Here is an 18,914-nt window from a genome sequence, read left to right as displayed (position 1 = left end):
ATTTGCACATAAACCTTTGGGTTGTGTTTATGTTTGGTGTATTTTTTTTCCATTTTCAGTCAGTAAAGTAATTTGAAGTGTGAAAAAGAAGTAGAAGTTATACTTAAGCGTTATTTAAGTATAAAATTACTCGAGTAGAAGTAAGTGTGGTGATAGAAAGCTACTACTAGATCCATTTTTCATTCTCCACTAAATTATTTAATTGCAGTATGTGGCTTAGTGGGCAGAGCAGCCGTCCAAATCTTGCGATCCATGTGTTCCAGATTCTTCCTGCCACATGCTGATGTGCCTCTTGGCCAAACAAACCCAATGTGCATCAATGTATGAATGTAAACTGTAGCCACTGGATGGATAAGGCTCCAGCATAAAGAGTTTTCAGAAATGTCTATTGGTGAACAGCATTATATGAATTAATTTTTTTTAGCTGAGTAAATCTAACCATCTCTTGATGTTTTTAAAATGCATTTTAAAACTAGAGAGTTTTTTTATTTATTTATCTGTGTTTCAACTGTACATTTGTTTTATTTCATTTTTTTTCTTTCTGGTTTCATTAGTGTGTGATTTATAAATAACATGCTTTTGTGTTTGTTTGTTTTTTTTATGCAGCACTTCCCAAAGCTTCTATGTTGTTTTTAAAAGTGCTATAGAAATAAATCGGGAACCCTCTGATGTGTTTTGTTTCTAACTGCATTATACCAGCAACTTGTGAAGTTTAAACCATGTGGCACTAATTCTTTCAATGTATGTCAGTGTAGCACTTGGAAAACCACAATTTTACGCTGGTGGAACCAGAAGTTAGAGCTGATGATCTCAATGACTGAACCTTAATCTCAGTTTTAAGTCTTAAATTTAAGCATTTAATTTTCTGGAATTGTTCTGTATATGGCTCCAACCATCTTTTTATAAATTTACATGAGAAGAAATATCCCATAGCATAATCCTGCCACCACTACACATTTCATGATGGCACTACTGATGCAGTGGTGCTCTCCCACCATAAGCAGTTTAAAACTAGTAATTGTCCTCTCAGCATATTCTCCTTCCTTTTATAATTGTTCTGGAAGCTTCGGTCATCAATGGTATTTCTTGTCTGGCCTATCATTTTCTCCATCCATCCATCCATCCATCCATCCAACCACAGTACTGAAGGGACCGAAGTGTTTAGAAATAGCTTTGCTATGTTTTTCAATGGTTTCTAATAAGCATCAGAAATATCCCAAAAATAAAACACTTGTGTTTTTATTCATATTTTACCCTGACTAAAACCAGAGAAATATAAGGTTTATGGTTTATTTGTTTGAAATCATTACAAATCTTCTAACCAAGTAATCAAAAGAGACAAAACAATCAAATAAGCAGAAAAACATTATAATGTGTAATTTGCTGCATGTCGATCTTTTATCTAAGTTAAAAACAAATATTAAATACCAATTGTATATGACTTTAATGTAAATAAGAATGGTTAACTGCTATTTAAATTAGACCAGCAATGACAAGATAACTGATGTTGATCTTCCACCAACGCTGTCACAAAGTAACCCAATAAGCCACAGAATACAAAACATTAAGAGCTTCTCGCTTAAAAAAAAAAAAAAAACAGCCCAGATGGTGCAGACTCTAAAAAATAAAACACTTTGTTCCACTTTCTGGGTGCCACTGGATTTAAATTTCACAAAGTTAGATTTGACTTTATATTTTGTACCTTCCCCCAAAAAACGGTGATATCTGCTGCTGGAATGATAACCAACCACATGTGGACAAATTCAATTAAATGAGCTTTGATTCTTTTTTATCTGTATTTTAAAAGCACTTTGTTTTTGTGATAATATTGATGTCTCCATAGAATGTTTTAATTTCTAATAAGATACCAATATTGCAGCTTTGAGTTTTGACAGATATTGATCTGATATGATAGCAGCATAAATCATACAAACTTTTATTACTTATTTTGTAGTGTTGGGTGTTAGAAAAGGCTTGATCAGTGACATTACTCAAACAAATAATAATAATCAACAACAGCTGCAAGAACAACTCACTCATGTCTTATTAAACAATGGGTTATATTAACTTTAAATAGAGGCATAAGACTGCTATCAGCATTGATTGATTAATTGATTGATTGGCTAATTGTTACATCAACACAAATAGTCAAAAAGAGAAGAAGAAGGTGCCAAAAGAAGAAGATTTATGGGGTATATGCAGTATATACAGTGCATCCACATATGCCAATATTAGAGATTTTAGATGCAGGCTGATATATTCTGATATTCATTTTCTGACTGATATTGAACCAATATCCGATATCAATATCACAATGGGAAATTTTAGAGTGTTCTAAAATTAATGTGGTATGATATACCAGAATTAGTTAAGAAATTAGAGGGTCTCCTATACTGGAATATCTTACTCTAATTTAAAAGAAAGAGGATTTAGCCAAAGCTGAGTCTCTTGTTCTTTCTGCTACACAACAGGAACACTTTTAATAAAATATTTGACAGCTAATAATGAGGAACAAGTGGGGGGACTGGAAAAAGCTTTACTATATTTTGCACTACTGTATGGTTTGGATAAGTAGTAGATAAGTAGTAAAAAGAATAGTTATTTACTGTATAGAGTTAAATGTGTATGTTTTTGTTTTGGATCACACCCATGTTGATTGCATCATTCCTCAAACATTAACCTAATGTTATATCTGATCCATATTAGTTTAATCATTAAACAAGTTGTTCTTTAAAAGCATATTGCTGTTTAAAACAAGCAACATTTGCAATATTTACACACGCCATTTTAAATTATCTTTTTTTTTATGTTACAGCTGCCTCTTCTGAAACCTAATAAACCTTTTAAGATGCAAACTGCTGTCTCAGATGTCTCAGCTCTAAGGGCTGTTTTTCAGCGACACCCTATAGTTGTGTCCAAATCTTTGTAAATGCTCGTCCATTTGGCCGTACTGCATTTCATCCATGTGAAGACAGGAATCCTGTGTTTGTCCACATGCTGTCTCCTTCTTCCCACACCTCCTGCAAACCGGCCCCTAGTGACATCAACAAGCACGGACAGCTGGAGAATGACCCAAACTGCAGTTCAGCCATTGCCTTCAGGGTGGGAGACCCCCCCCCTCCAACCCTTCAGAAGCTTCTTTGCTCCACACCCTCTCAGCCTCCAAGCCTACTAACTCTACTATACACAAGCCTGACTTGTGTATACACATTCCCCCTCAAGCAAACACTGACACATGACAAATCAAAGTTCTAATAAACAGCTTGTGCTATAAGCAATTTTCCCGCCGCCACCAAGGGATGAAAAATAAATAAATCCCTGTCGGTTGACTGTCCGGGCCATTTGGTGGGTCTGTCTGCTGGCGACTGGGTGGCCCTGGGATGCTTGGTGTGAGGCCTGGGACGGAGCCACAACTGTTTCCTGTGGGCAGCCCAACCCCCAGAACTTCTCCACAACTGGCTTAGTGGGTGGCATTCCCCTCCTCCTGTTCCTGTCGTCCCCAGAAACTCCTACACTCCACACACACAGACGCACACACACACACACTTAAAGCTCTTTCCTCCTAGCACCGCCCCCTGTCCCTCTCCAGTCAGTTGCTCTTTCATTTTCATAGCCTGAGTTTATCACTTCCACGGTGGTACACTTAACAAATCAGATTGTATTTATGATACCTGCAAGTGAGAACACATCAGTACGTTTTAATGGATGAACATACAGATTTAAATTTTACTTTAAAGCAACATCACATAAAGGTCATAAATCGCTGGTAATAAATGGTATTTCAGGAGTCTGGGGTCAAATTCTAAGCATTAACAAGAAAATGAAGACTCAGGTTTACTTCTTCTTATTTTTTATCTAATTAATTTGGGAGTTTAACGTTAGATATATTCAATAAGTATTTCCATATCCGCCTCTGAATTGTTTCTTCTTACTCTTTTATATAAATATATGCAGATTGGTGTTATGTTAAATTCCAATTAACAGCTTATTTATCCCCCCCAATGTCACTTACACTCTAAGCAAGTGTTGCATAACTTATTTACCCCCCCTGTCCCAAGGTGTCACAGTGTAACAACTATACCAACATGTCACAGCTGTTCAAGGTTTAAAATGATGGTAAAAGCCTTTTTTTGTGTACTCTGGGCTGTGTTTGATAATCTCTAGGTCTATGCCGGAGTATTCAGACTGAGGATGAATAATTCTACGCTTGAGGAAAAACTATTTAAGATGTAAGAAACCTTGTCCAAAGACCAAACAACCCGGGGCAGCTACATTAATAGAAATACAGTTTTAATTATTCTTTACATGTAAGCAGAGTGCTATGTTCTGCATGACACATTCCAGATGCCTTGGGTCCAGAGAGAGTCTGTTATGAATAATGAAAATAAAAAAAAATCTAGTCTTCTGGTAGCATCAGAGGTACACCCTTTTTTATAAGTCAAACACTAACAGGTGACGGATTATGCTTTGTGTGATATTAGTAACCTACATAACAATGCACCTATTTTCACCAAATGCTTCTAAACCCTTTTTCATCTAACTTTTTATTTTTGTTTGATCATTTCATTTATTCTATGAATATTCACTATCAGTACGGTCACACACAGCCTTCAGGGTGGGCCCTCTGCTTCACAAACACAGTGCATGTTTGTGCGCAGTTAAGTCTGTTAGGCATTTGTTTGTTCAAATTTGTTAGAGTTTAATGTTTAACTAAGAAAAAAAAAAGATCAGCAGGCGCATTGAGAGCAGGCCAGGTTTCTATAGACACTACAGAAAGTCTTGCTGGGAGAAGACATTCACAAAAGGAGTTGTAGTATTTAGAGGTGTCACTTCCTTCGTTAGTGATCTGAAGGGAGGGGTGGGTGGTGGTTATCTGTTTCACCCCAGGCTCTTTAGCTATTCCAAGTTTTCCATCCATCCAAAAGCATATTTTCTCAGTACAAAGAAAAGCGTCAGAGGCCGATGCTTAGGAGGCCTGATCCCCCCACAGAGAACAAATAAACACATACAGGAACTGTATGCAAGCCGAGCACGCTTAAAGCCACCTATGAAAATGAAAGGAAATGAAAATGAAAAATACAGAACTAGTTACATGAACTTAGAATATGAGAAAAAGCAGATGATTCAATTATGAAATGGGAGATCTAAAAGTGAAATGCGTTAGTTTAAAAAAAAAATCTTGAAAATTCAGATTTTTTTTGGTCAACAGAGGCAATGGATGCATTTAACCCTTCCCCTTGGGGAGCAGTGGGCTGCCATTGTGCAGCGCCTGAGGAGCAGTGTGGGATTAAGGGTCTTTGCTCAGGGACCCAGAGTGGCAGTCTGCAGGAGTGGGGCTTGAACTCAGAACCTCTGGGATCCAAGTGCAATGCCCTAACCACTAGGACGCCATTCCCCATGTTTATTTTTCATACACAAGTAAACTGTCACATCTGTTGCATTGCAAGGGAAAATGAAAAACAAAAAAAACAAAAAACATTTAAATGTCTATAGTTTTTCATTTCAAGGAAATCACATATGACAGATATGACATCTAAGGCTTATTAAAACATAGAGTTTGTGGTGCAATATGTAACTTGTCCACTAGAGGTCATTATAGTAGCAATTTGAGAAGCTAACAGGCAGCATGCAGAAGCTGAGTTCAAACATAGCAGGACTCAATCCCATCCAACTATGTCCAGTAACCTCCTACTACAGTTTACTATCACAAGAGGGATGGGAGTATATCCTGGGTGGGTTCAGTCTATCACAGGGCAACACAGATGAATGAACATGCCCACACACCCAGAGTAATTTTGACAACTTTGAATCCCTGCTAAATCCTAAATATTATATTATTGGCGCCCTAAGAGGAATTTTATGAGAGAAACAACATTTTCAGCGTTTATTATTCATGTTTTTGCATTTAAGTTGAATAAAATTGCAAGTAATGAGCAACCAGTGACTTTTTATAAAGAGCACAACTGGACAGGCCAATTTATCTAAGTTGGTCAAATAAAGAAAGTTTGTGCCATCTCCTTGTCACGACACAACAAAGTCTTGGAAATCGTACCATATTTGCTGTTTTGTTTCTTTTCCTTAATATCAGTAGAGCTTTTCGGATGAAATTTGACCACTTTGTTAGTTTTTATTTAAATATTGTGTGGTCAGTTTATTGTTGAGTAAGTAAAACCTTTAAAAAAGTATGAAAAAACAATATCTAATCTTTCTTATGTAGATTTCTTTGGAATATAATTGAGTTTTAATCAGTTTTTAGAACTCATCATAGCACTAAGGCAGCTCTGGTGAAATGATATCTGGTCACTCTGGTCACTAATGATATTCTCATGGCCTCAGATAATGGACTTGTATCTGTACTGTATCTGTCCTGTTAGATCTCAGTACAGCATTTGACACAGTTGATCATAATATTCTTTTACAAAGACTTGAATATTTTAGGAATTAAAGGAGCAGCACTTGTTTGTCACATTAATGATAAATCTTTCTAATGCTCCTGGGTTACCTGTGGAGTACCACAGGGATCAGTGCTGTGGAAAATTCTATTTACTTTATATGTGCTCCCAATTGGTAGAATTATTAGACAGCATGGGATTAATTTCCACTGTTATGGTGATGATACTCAGCTATATCTGTCTATAAATCCAAATGAAGCTAATCCATTACATAGATTACAGACATGTCTTAAGAGACATAAAAAAACATACTCTTAATTTTCTGCTCCTGAATGCAGACAAAACAGAAGTTGTTGTTTTTGGAGCAGATTCTTCTCCTTTCTTGGCTAGCCTTTCCTCAGTATAGTAGTTCCATCTTATCTGTTTCCGTTTGACTGGGAAACCCTCTCAGAGGGGAAATATCAGCTGGACTGCCTGCTGCCATCAACACCATTAGTTCTAGATATAAATTGGCCTGTTTATTAGTGTTTAGTCCTGTTTCTTTAATTGTTTACTGCAGCTAACCGTATTTGCTCTCTTTCATCCCTTTGACATGGAACCTGTCTCAGAGCTCATCTACTTAACTGTCTCTTTACTAGAGAGATCCACCTATAGAGATGGTTTATTGTTTTCTTTTCAGTGCTTCTATGTTCATTTTGTGTGTCTGCTTTTAGCTAATTAAACTACCAGTCAGCCTCAGCAGAAGGCCGCTCACACTGAGCCTGATTCTGCTGGAGTTCTTCTGACTCAGTGCAATCAGGTCAGTTTCCTTACGGAACAATTAACTAATCTGTTTGTATGATATGATTGAATGTGGTCCTTGAAGTGGCTTGAGATTACTTTTTGTAAATGTATGCTATATAATTAAACTGCATTGAATTCCATTTTATTAGGAATAAAAATTAAAACTTTTGTTCCCTGGACACTGACATTTTTGGCCCTAATGACAAAAAGTTCGCAAATCGCTTAAGTAGCATAAAGCTCTTTGGAATCCATTGACTTGTTAGAGTTCCATACAATTATGAGATTTGAGGATTCATTTTTTTTCTGTTTGATAACAGCAATGCAGATTCAGTTCTTCCTCTAAAGCAGAAACATGGTTTTGAAGTTTCTGTACATGTTTAGAGTAGTTATAGAATTGTGCATTCCTAAAATTTGGAGACATGTACACGTATGTTTATTTTTTTAACCGTCATTATTGCATAAAATATCATTATCCTTATAAACTGAGTTTGAAAAATGCTAATTAGTTGTTCCTGGTCTCTTTGCATTTTTTCAAGCTCCTAGACAAGACTTATGTTATAAAAGAGTCTATTAAGTGTTTCCTGGATAAACACATCATCAATGCAATGTGGACAACCACCTGCCTCACCCCTCCATCGTTACTCCTTCACCCCACAAACACATCTTAGCATGCATTTCATCCCAGTAACCTGTCTGTGTTCCAAGTCCTTATGCCACCCCCCAACACTATGACACCCAGACATATGAGCCATGATGCCCAGGAAGAATCCCTGCCACTGGTGATAGCACAGATGGCCTCTGATCTGATGCCTTTACGATACCAGTGAGTGTAGATTGAAAAAACGGGTTATTAACAGCCTGCTTTAACATGAACTTTAACATTTGCTCCTTCAAACCTTAGCATGAAAAAAAAAACAGCTTGGGAAAAAAAATGTATATAAAAAGTATATCTATATCTGACTTACCAAAAGCCATAACAGCTTTTAAAGACACAAGGTGTTTGATTTTTCAAAGTTATGAAAAACGTTGCCTTAAGGTGTTTCACTGTAGTGTGTAAATAAAGGGCTGCATAAAGTATGAATTAAGACATCCACATAAAAGAGAAAGACCTTTTTTAGATATTGAGAAAATTAAAGTGTAGGTGGAGAAGCCTTGAAGTTATGGTAGCAATTATAAAAATTGTTCTTACTTTGAGGTGTACACACACTATAAAGATAAGGGGGGGTTAGGGTTGGTAGCAATAAACTGCAATTAATGTCACTGCTTTTCACCCATTGACTTACACACATGTTTGCTGTATAGCTCATAGTTCCTCAGTTTCTCTATGGAGTTATTGACTAGTCCATTGGGCCACTCTGTCAGTCACAATGTGCCGCTTCGCCTTTGTCAGTTTTCAGTTTAAACCAGGGACCAGAGTGGGTCACCCCAAAGAAAAAACTAAGTAAATACACGTTCAGATAAAACATAATGTGAAGCTGTCCTGTGACAAAATGAAATGCATCAGAAACATGGTCTTATCCATGACTGTGAAATTAGCTTGTAAACTCTATTCTTGAATTCAATCAGTTCCTTTATGAGAACTGTAAAGATAGAAAGCCAGCACGCCTGGGTACGGCCTCTTAAAGGAAACTCCATCGAAACCACAAACTCTGAGTAGAAACGCTAACGTGTCTTTGCGCTTTTGAAATTAATCCTCTAAACCCACCAGTGTTTCCCCCCCATGATTTTTTTTTTGGTGCAGGAACTCAACAGAGAAATCAGATGTTTACTTGCATAGTAGAGAGAGCCCTTAACATGTGGAGCATGTGGAGTTTTCAAAGAAAAACTAACACCAACAGTTCAGAGTTTTATAGCCCTCTCCCAAAACCACAGCATTAGGGCACACAGCAAAAATGTCTGCCTAACCAATCATTTCTGACTGTTTCAACAAAGCCCCAAATTTATTTAGAATCACTCACAGAAAGTGTAAAATATTAACAAAATAAAAGACATTGTTCCAACATAAGCAGGAACTAAAGTCAAATAACATACCAACATTTAAGGCAAAACAATACATTTATTTTAAAACATGTTCAAAACGGGGTTATAATTTGCATTATCATGTTATTCTCTGTGCATTTACCGGTATTAAAAATAACATTCAGGAAAAAACATTTACTGCTGTGGAACTAATGCCTTGTAAAAACCTTTTGGTCTTTCATATTATTTTACAACATATTTGCAAACTTCAATATTTTCAATTTTAACAATACATTGCCCTGCATAATTGCGAGGTAAAAGGAAACCAAGTTACACACGTAGGTAAAATTGTTGTCACCCCTCATATAATGAAAAATGAAAAACTCACTGTGGTGACAGAAACAACTTAAATCCGACAAAAGATAAAAAATTATATGAAAATGATGAAAGTCACTTTTCAACCATGCAACATCAGACTGATTCTGAATAATAAACTAATTACGCAGGCCTGGATAAAAAATTATGGTACTTAATATTTAGCTTCACAATCAAACGGTTCCTGTGACTCTCAATCAGACTTCTGCTCCTCTCAGCAGGTATTCTGGTCCATTACTCATCAGCTAACTGCTCCAGCTGTCTCAGGTTTGAAGGGGGGCTTTAGAAGACAGGATGTTTTAGCTCCTTCCAAAGATCCTCAATAGGATCAAGATCAGGGCTCATAGAATTCTGCCACTTCCGAAGAGTCCAATGTTTTCCCCGTAGCCATTCTTGGCTATTTTTAGCTGTCTGCATATATTTATATAAAAGACTCATGACCTGCGACCAACTTTTCTGACACTGGGCAACACATTTCTCTCTAAAATCCCTTGATAGTCTTGAGATTTTATGGTCTCCTGCAGAGATTCAGAAAACCTGTGCCAGATTAAGCAAAAATAGCCCCAGTCCGTGTTTCACTCAGTGGTGCTAAAAAGTAGTACACTTGAGTAAAGGTATTGATACTCATAGTTAAACAAGTAAAAGTTACTTTGTCACACATCTACTCTACAAAATCAAACCAAAAGCAAAATAGAAGTGCTTTGATTCTTCTCACACTTTCATTATGGAATAGAGGTGTAAGGTTGAATCTATTACCACAAAGAATCCGTAACTCAGCCTACTGAACAACTTGGTCACATGGCAACAGCCAATGACAGAATTAAAAGTATAAACTAAAAAGATAATATCTTCCCTGAGTTTCTCACATTTGTGGAACGTCATGCAAATCTCTAAAACAATGGTGTCCAAATTCAGTCCAAAGTACTGCTATCTTGTTGAAATTGCATTTAAAAAGTAACAAATAACTATGAACTTCCTTATAATCCAGTGGAGTCGAAAGCACAATATTTGACTTTGAAATGTAGTTGAGTGAAAGTTATACATGCCCCCCCCAAAAATTATTCAAGTAAAGAAAAGATAATCAAAAAAATTACTTAAAGGTATACTGAAGGATGTTTTTTTTTCTGGGTAAATCATCAAAATAAGTGGTCCTCCTAATTGTCAATCATTCTGGTGATATGTCTACGTAAGGCCGTCCTACGTGCCTCAGACTCACCACTTACCAGTGTTGAGTCTGACATAGTGGAAAAATTGCAAATTTTTTTTTGCAAAGTAAGCTTGTAAGAGCGATACAAACAGCAACTTTTAAACAGAGCATGCATGAGGAGAAACGGGCTTGTGCATGCTCTCGCACGCGTTTAATAGTCGTTCCCTCTCAGGAGCGGGTACAGGGTTGTGCATCTGCATTTTTTTTTTTTTACGTGGAGAGGGCGGGTCTTTTCAAAAATTCATAGAAATCCTCCACTATACTTTTAAGTACAGTAATCAAATAAATGTACTTTGTTACTTTCCACCAGTGGTTTCACTGAGGGAATGTATTATTTTCTTGATATAGTTCATTTTTCCATCTATGAACACAAAACCGATGTGCCTTGGCAAAATGTTGAATCTTTGTCTCATCTGTCCATAGGACGTCCTCCCGGAAGTTTTCTGGCTTATCAACATGAGGTTTGATAAATTCCCGTCTGGCTTTTTAATGATTTGTTTTCAGCAATGGTGTCCTCCTTGGTAGTCTCCCATTAAGTCCACTTTGGCTGAAACAGTGATGGAAGGTGCAAACTGACACTGATGTTCTTTGAGCTTGAAATTTACCTTTAATGTCTTACAAAGTTTTCCCGGGCTCTTTTGTTGCCATTCATATCATCTCTCTGATTTGTAATAAATTCTTCTCCTGCAGCCATGTCCAGGGAGCTTGGCTACAATCCCACGAATCTTATCTTTCTGAATAATAAATGCAAGCTGGTCGTAGGGACATCAGGCTGCTTGACATTCATGTGAAATGAGATGGTCTAAGAGCCTTAACATTTAACATGCTGTTCTCTAATTTTCTTTTTAATCTCCTGAAACAACTCTCAGAGCACAAGAGCACCGCTCTAACCACTAAGCTAACACTACCCCAACACTACCCATCAGTCAAAGTATTCTCCAGATCCAGATCCCTAGAGAAAATTCATGCTTACAGTTATTAAAATGTACAACAACTTATTGGAGAAAAAAAAAAACACGATAAGCGATAAGAATTTTTAGGAATTTGACATTTAAAACTTTGGGAATAATACAGTCTGTTTTTGTTTTGTTTTGTTTTATACAATTTGAACTGAATTAAAGAAGCTGCAAAAGAGACCTAAGAAATTTGCTTTGGAGCAAAGTAACAATTCTAAGCATCCATAAGGGGGGATATAATAATTTTGCTCAAAGCATATACATTCATTTTCAAATTGGCCTAGTCAAAGTCCTGATCCAAATCCAACTGGGATTCTGTGGACAGACATAAGGAAGATTCTCCTCAATCAAACTCTCAATCAATTCTGAGTGGGCTTAAGCAGTTTAGGTGGGAAATGTTTGCAAAGATTTTAGTCTCTAGATGCAAAACAGTCTTCCAAAGCTAAACTACATGCTACACTTCTAATATACTACCAGTAATTGAAAAATGTTTCATAATCATGAATTTTCCCTTTACAATTGTACACTACCATGTTTTGGCCCATCGCATACACATGTACCGGTAATATAAAAACACTATTGTATGGTTGCAGCAACATGATGATGAGTCGAACAGCTCAGGGGGTATGGAATTTTCTCCAAGCCACTATAGGCTATCTGGGAAACAAAAGAAAAACTTTGCCTCTACAGCTCATTTTTACTGTTATCGCACCAAAATGCATTCATGTTAATTGTTTGACTTATTCATCGTCAAATCAGTGATTTTGACAGAAATTATATTGAAAAGCAATGCATGGTTTCAGTTAAAGTTTACTCTTTACTTTGTCAAACTTTGTGTAGAGGTCTTTGCCTTATTGCTCCCCGGCCTGTCCCAGCCCTCCTCCTCCTTCTCCTCTCCTCTTCACCACATGAAATGGCCGTCTGTGCCAACCTAGCACTGAGCTTTCATTAGCTTTTACTACCCCACTTGGATGTGTTCGGTTTTGCTTTCTTTCTCCCCCTCTGTGTGTGTCTCCTGCCCTCTGTAAGTGTCTGTGTCTGCATATGTTTAATTACCAACCCCCGCCCTCCCTCTGGAGCACCCCTCAATGCCATGCCACCATATCATTACACTGTGGCTACAATTTAAACTTCACCCACACACACACACACACACACCAAAATGTGCTGGCTAGAGACAGCAGAGGTGCTGCTGCTTCTTTGTTCCAGCCAAGCTATGAAGCATTACATTGAAGGCCACACGGACAGAGAGATGCAGGGAAAGAAGGAATGGGAATTTCAAACTGCGGAGTAGTAGAGCTCAACACATCAGGACTGATCCACAGCTACATCTGGTGTTGGAACTGTTATTGTTTGAACCAAACAAACCACTTATAAACACAAGGCCTCTGCCTTGTGAGGCTCATATTTAGGCCCTTCTGTAAACAGTAAAGCACAGAATGAATCAATTAAAAGGGCATTACGCTGTTCCTGTTTATTTAAAACATGTTTACACTATACGGGCCCTACCGCCTGTCTGCATGATTGCCTGGAACTTCATATCCCTCCTCCTCCCTGCTCCTCTTGCCACCCCTCGACAGGCCTGGTCACGGCCAAGATATACCAAACACGCACACACACACACACACACACACACACACACACACACACGTATATACAGGGCATAGATTACAAACACATTTGTTATGTCGAAGAGAGCTTGGGGTAAATATTGATCTCGTTCTTCCTCTGTTTCGGCGAGAGATGATTAGAAGGAGCAAGCTGGAGCAACAAATCCGGTTCAGCGTGCAATCACATCACATGCAACACATATAAATACACGCAGCAGCAGAGAACGTAAGGCGTCACATAGCATGCAGTGTTTGAGAACAGTCTCAGAGCGGAAAATGCTTATGTAAGTAAATAAGCATGACAGCGGATTGTTGAGAAAGATTTGACATCTGAGTAAAAATGTTGTAATATCCGGAAACTCTTTCAGGCATGTTCTACAGCAAGAGACGGCAATTCCAGTTCCTGAGGTTCGGTATCCTTCAAAGTTTAGATGTGTCCTTGGTACAAAACCAAACAAACTGACAGCATACTGAGGAGGTAATTCAGCCATTTCATTCAGGTGTGTTGGACCAAGGACACACCTAAATAATTATAACCGGACATTATTCATCTCACATATGAGAAATTTACCTCTGCATTTAACCCATCCCTTTGGGGAGCAGTGGGCTGTCATGGTTGAGCGCCTGCAGAGCAATCAGGGATTAAGAGTCTTGCTCCGAGACCCAGAGTGGCAGTCTGTGGGAGTGGGTTTCAAACTCACAACCTCAGGATTCCAAGCTCTATGCCATAACCACTAGGCCGTCAACTTCCCAATCTAAAGGTTGCAGGATAATGGCCCTTAGGAACTGGACATTGTCAACCCCAGGTTTACAGGAAATCAAACCTCACTAACTATGGGTAACACTGAAATCTAGGAAGATTTCACAAGTCTTTTTGTGCGCTTTAATGGATTTAAAAGATTAAAGTTTTAAACAATTTACACAGAATAAATATGGATCAATGAGAGTATAGAGTATAACCAAGTAAACTTCTCTTTGAATAAGCAAAACCAGTCAGAAAGTAACTATAAAAAAACTAGGAAAGTCAACCCAGAGCATAATGCTGCCACCACTGTGGGTAACCACTTCTTATGGTAACGTAGTGCTGTGTTTGGGTTGAACAAAATCCCACTTAAGTTTTAGTAGATTTCTGTCAGGCCTGGAAATCATATTCTTACAGTAGGTGTGTTTTTTCCTGACTGATGCCTTTGTTCAGTAGATCACATTGATAATTTGTAACTTCTCTGCAAACTGTGTAGAAGGTCAGAATAGAAAAAGGTGCTTCAATACATTAGCAGTTGAAAGACCTATACAGGGGTTCCTTGATTCCAGCCCTCGAGGTCTGATGTCCTGCAGCTTTTATATGTGTCTCTGCTTCCACACCTTGATCAAATAGCCAATTTACCCTCTTCAGTATGCAGTCAAGACACAGAGTCCTGCTAATGACCTGATTATTTGACTTTGGTGTCCTTAATAGTTCTTTCTTTTTTTAATGCCCTTATACTTCTGTTTATACTACTTTACAGAATATGTTATTTTAAATGATTTTTAAAACATAATTTATTTTACATTAGAAAAGAAAAGTAAACAGTATATTTAATCACAATTGGATGAAAGCTGAATATTGAAATTTACACATTATCTGAACATTTTATTGAACACATTCACAACATTTTCCTGATATCCCAACTAACTAGGTGCTAATGTTTTAAATGTGCTTGTGAAAATTACATATATCATCACTAATTTAAGTTGTGGATAAGCCACGCCTATGCCTTTGCTCACACTGATATAAAGATAACAGTTTACTAACTTTCTTTGTCAATAATTTCAGTTTTTATGAGCTAAGAAGGAAACTGAAGATTTTGATTTTTTCCCCACATGAAGCCATCCTCTCTGTAGTACAAAGGTAGTAAATGTGAGAGAGGTTAAACAGGCTTGTTCCCCTTCTCTGTGGGTGTGAGAGCAGTGTGTGGGCCCAGATAGGAGCTGATAGCCCAGATAACACGATCTTGCTGTGCCAGCTTCTGACCCGAGTGTGAAGGTGAGGCCGCTGGAGGAAGAGAAAACACCACGAAGGAACAAAAGTCTGATCTCATGATCTGGTCATGCTGGTTTGTGTGTGAGTCAGTGTGTGTGCATATGTGCACAGCTTGGGTGGCCAGAGGATGAGCGCCCATTGTTGCTGGAATTCAATAGAGCTGATTAGCAAAGAAAAGTGTTTGTGTGTCTAAAACATGCACTGGCATGTGTGTTTGTGAGGCAGGGGGTGGTGTATGTGTGTCTACCTTCACACTGGGTGCAGCACAAAAGCATGGAGGAATGAGCTGTGCAGCTAATGCGAAAGCAGACTTCAGGGAGACATACATACCACACAGTTTAGAGGAAGTCATACTGCCTATCTTCTCATCTAAAGTAATTTTGTTGGAGTAAAACAAATCCTCGCCGGATGTACAGTACCATATAAGTGTTTCAACCTCCCATATTTTTTTCTAAACTTTTAGTTTTCATGTAAACCAGACTGTTGTCAGCTATATTGAAATTTCAAGCACGTAAATCGTCGATTGTACTTAATTGCTTGCCAGACATGAGGAAAAACAATAACAACTCTCATTTCAGTTGAAAAGACATTATATTTATTCATTTATACTGACAGCGTGCCTTTAAAACTGATTAATCCTCTCATTCATGCAGTTTCTGCTTATTGAAAGTGTTTTAAATACCAAGGATCTTGCTGTCAAAGCAAGATGAGGAGATTATTGTTCATTTTTTTTTATTTATTCTCATTTAGGTTACTGTATTGGAAATGAACCTGTTCTAAAATAAAAGCTTTTGATCATCTTCACATGGAACAGCTCTTGACATCTGATTCAGAATATTAAATTTTCTAATCGTTACTGGTGACCAGATATTACTAGAATTAATTTAGTGTTAACTTTTTGTGATTTACATGCAACACATCCTGTATGTTGCTCTGTTCTGTTCAGCGTTGCCGTTTTAAGCCCTGCGGAGACGGCTACTTTCAAGCAGTGATGACTTGAATCTTCTCTTGTCTTTATCATTTTTTAACAATGTTGATACTTTTAAAGAGCAACTATATATTTTCTAATCACACATACTTTTAAGTTTTTTGTTGTGTGTATTTCTTATTTTAGATATTGTGGTCATCATGGTTTTAGGGTAAATTATATTTCGATTTTGTAAGAAAGGTGCTGTATAGTCAAAATTTACTCAGTAATTCACTTATTTTAAATATTTCAAGTTTTGTTTAATTTCATCACTCTCCCTAAAAATGTTTTGTGATTTTTTTAATGCAAATTACACATTTCATGACAACTGGAGGATGATGAGGCTGACTGAGGGTTCAAAGAGACAGAAGCAGTCATACTAAAAGAGCACAGAAGAACCGATCCATACATATGTTCTATGTTAGAAAACTAAATGGAAAATGAGCTATAGGGATCTCTGTATAGGAAAGAAACAGTTAATCAGAAAAGCTGAGTCAGTTTTCCTGCCAGAAGTGATGAAAGAGTTAGTCACAGTAAATCTGTGGCCATAGCTCTGTCTAAGAGAGAAACAGGACTAAGCACTGGAAACAGGTCCAAATCTATAATCCATAATCAAAGGTATTGATTGCAGCAACCCAGCTCTTTTTTTTAAACTCCAGGATGTGTCACAGTCAAACAGGAACGGAGCAGATTAAAATGCTATGATGACCAAAAGCAGAGAGAGCATACATTTTGGGTTGAATTACGGTAACAAATACTGCAGAATTGTAGAGCAGATGGAAAATGAAACAGAATGATGAAAAGTCGTCCCTTTTTTACATGCAACAAAAGCTGTGTTAATATGAGCTGAGAGAATGATTTAATGATTTATGGTTTTGAATATTTATTTTTACTGATCAAAATCCGAGAGATTTATGTTTTTAGCACCTCTTAGCCATTAGCTTATAGAACCACTTTTTGTTGTAATCGCAGCTGATTGTTCTAGAGTATGGCTCAACCATCTTTAAACATTTTGAGAGTGTTTTTTCCCTCTAATACTGGATGTGAAACATGTTGGAATTCATATTTTTGAAGTTTTATAACTTAAGATTATAACTCTAACATGTTTTGGTAATTATGTGAAGCCTATTAATTAGTAGCCAGCTTTGTGAAAACAATTTTGCTTAACTTTGAAACATTCAAAACCATTTTAAAAGTTTTAACTTGTAGGCTATGTGATGCGCTGCGTTGGTCTATCGCATAGAAAAATCCTTAAACTTAACATCTAGGAAAAATTTAAACAGCATTACAGTGACCTACTTTTTGCAAGAATTACAGGGAAATTCTGACTATTGGTACATTTTTCTTTCCATAACTAAGATTGCATATACTCCATCTCATTCACGAGTAATAACTGCCACTTGTTTTTCTTTCTGAGTCCTTAAATTCATGCAACATTACCATTTACAATAAGTTTACCTAAAACCATTAGAGCAATTGTGCATTTCGTATTTCTAAAATTGCAGTAGAGGTATGCGAAATGCAACTTTTCATTTGCACCGTGCTGTATTGTTAGTTTAAATTGCAATAGTGTGTGCATACTGCTTTGGTTTAAATGTAAATTGACATGAAAGCAACTTCAAAAGACTGAGGTATCAGATTCAGACATGGGCTGCTTTGCCTGAGCTGACAAACGAGGAGCTGTTATACGGCAAGCAGAGGAATTTACAGGGGCTACCTTTCATCTACACAGGTGGGCCTGTGTGTATAAGTGAGGGTATTTGTGTATAAGAAGGCATAGAGGTGAGGAAATGTTTAACTATGTCCCTGAGACTCCCCAATGGAAAGGTGACTACATCTTTGGCTGTTAACCATAAATCTAGCTGGTGTTAAAAGTGTTAAATGGTGATGGCAAAGTTCAAGTTTGGACACAAATAAATGTCTTAGTACTAAAACTCAATAGATTAGGTTGAAGGTTGCTATGCTGGAGATTTGAAGAATTGCAATACCGGTTTGCAAAACAGTAACAGTAAGAATGTGTATATTAGCGAGTGTCATTGTGTGCGCACACAGTGAAGGGGATCTAGACAGGAGAGTAACAACATCTTATCCTAGATGCTTTGCAGGTAGAGCAGAGCTTTTATGATGTGGGGTTATTGTTAAAGAAGTGGGAATGTTTCACCCTGTTGGCTGCATGAAACACACAGATGAATAAGGAACTATCAAAACCAGGGTGAGGGATTGCTGTTGATTCAATGAGTCGATGCAATCTTAGAGAGAAAAGCTTGAACCAGTTTGACTGTATGATCTGGCTGAATTGTCTCTGTAAAATGCCTTGAGATGACGTGCTGTGTGCCATGGTTTTAATGTCAATCTGTAACATTTTTTTGCTCTGGCACCCAAATGCTACTCTCTTACTGGTGTGTTTGGGTTTATTGTTTTGTTCAAACACCAATTTCAAGGCAATATTACCTCCCTTAGGTATTTTATAGCAATAAATGGCCATGAAAAAGCATGAAAGCATGAAAACATCTACCAATATGATGCCAGAGCTGCTATGCCTCAGAACATTTAAATTGACACTTTCTCTCAGGAGCTGTTCTAAACTTGTTCGATCATGCCTATTATTTGGACATCATCAATGAAAACGCACCCTTCATACTTGA

Source organism: Cyprinodon tularosa, unplaced genomic scaffold, assembly GCF_016077235.1.
Source record: "Cyprinodon tularosa strain WSP-4 unplaced genomic scaffold, ASM1607723v1 ctg267, whole genome shotgun sequence".
NCBI lineage: Eukaryota > Metazoa > Chordata > Actinopteri > Cyprinodontiformes > Cyprinodontidae > Cyprinodon > Cyprinodon tularosa.
This window is presented reverse-complemented; position numbering follows the sequence as displayed.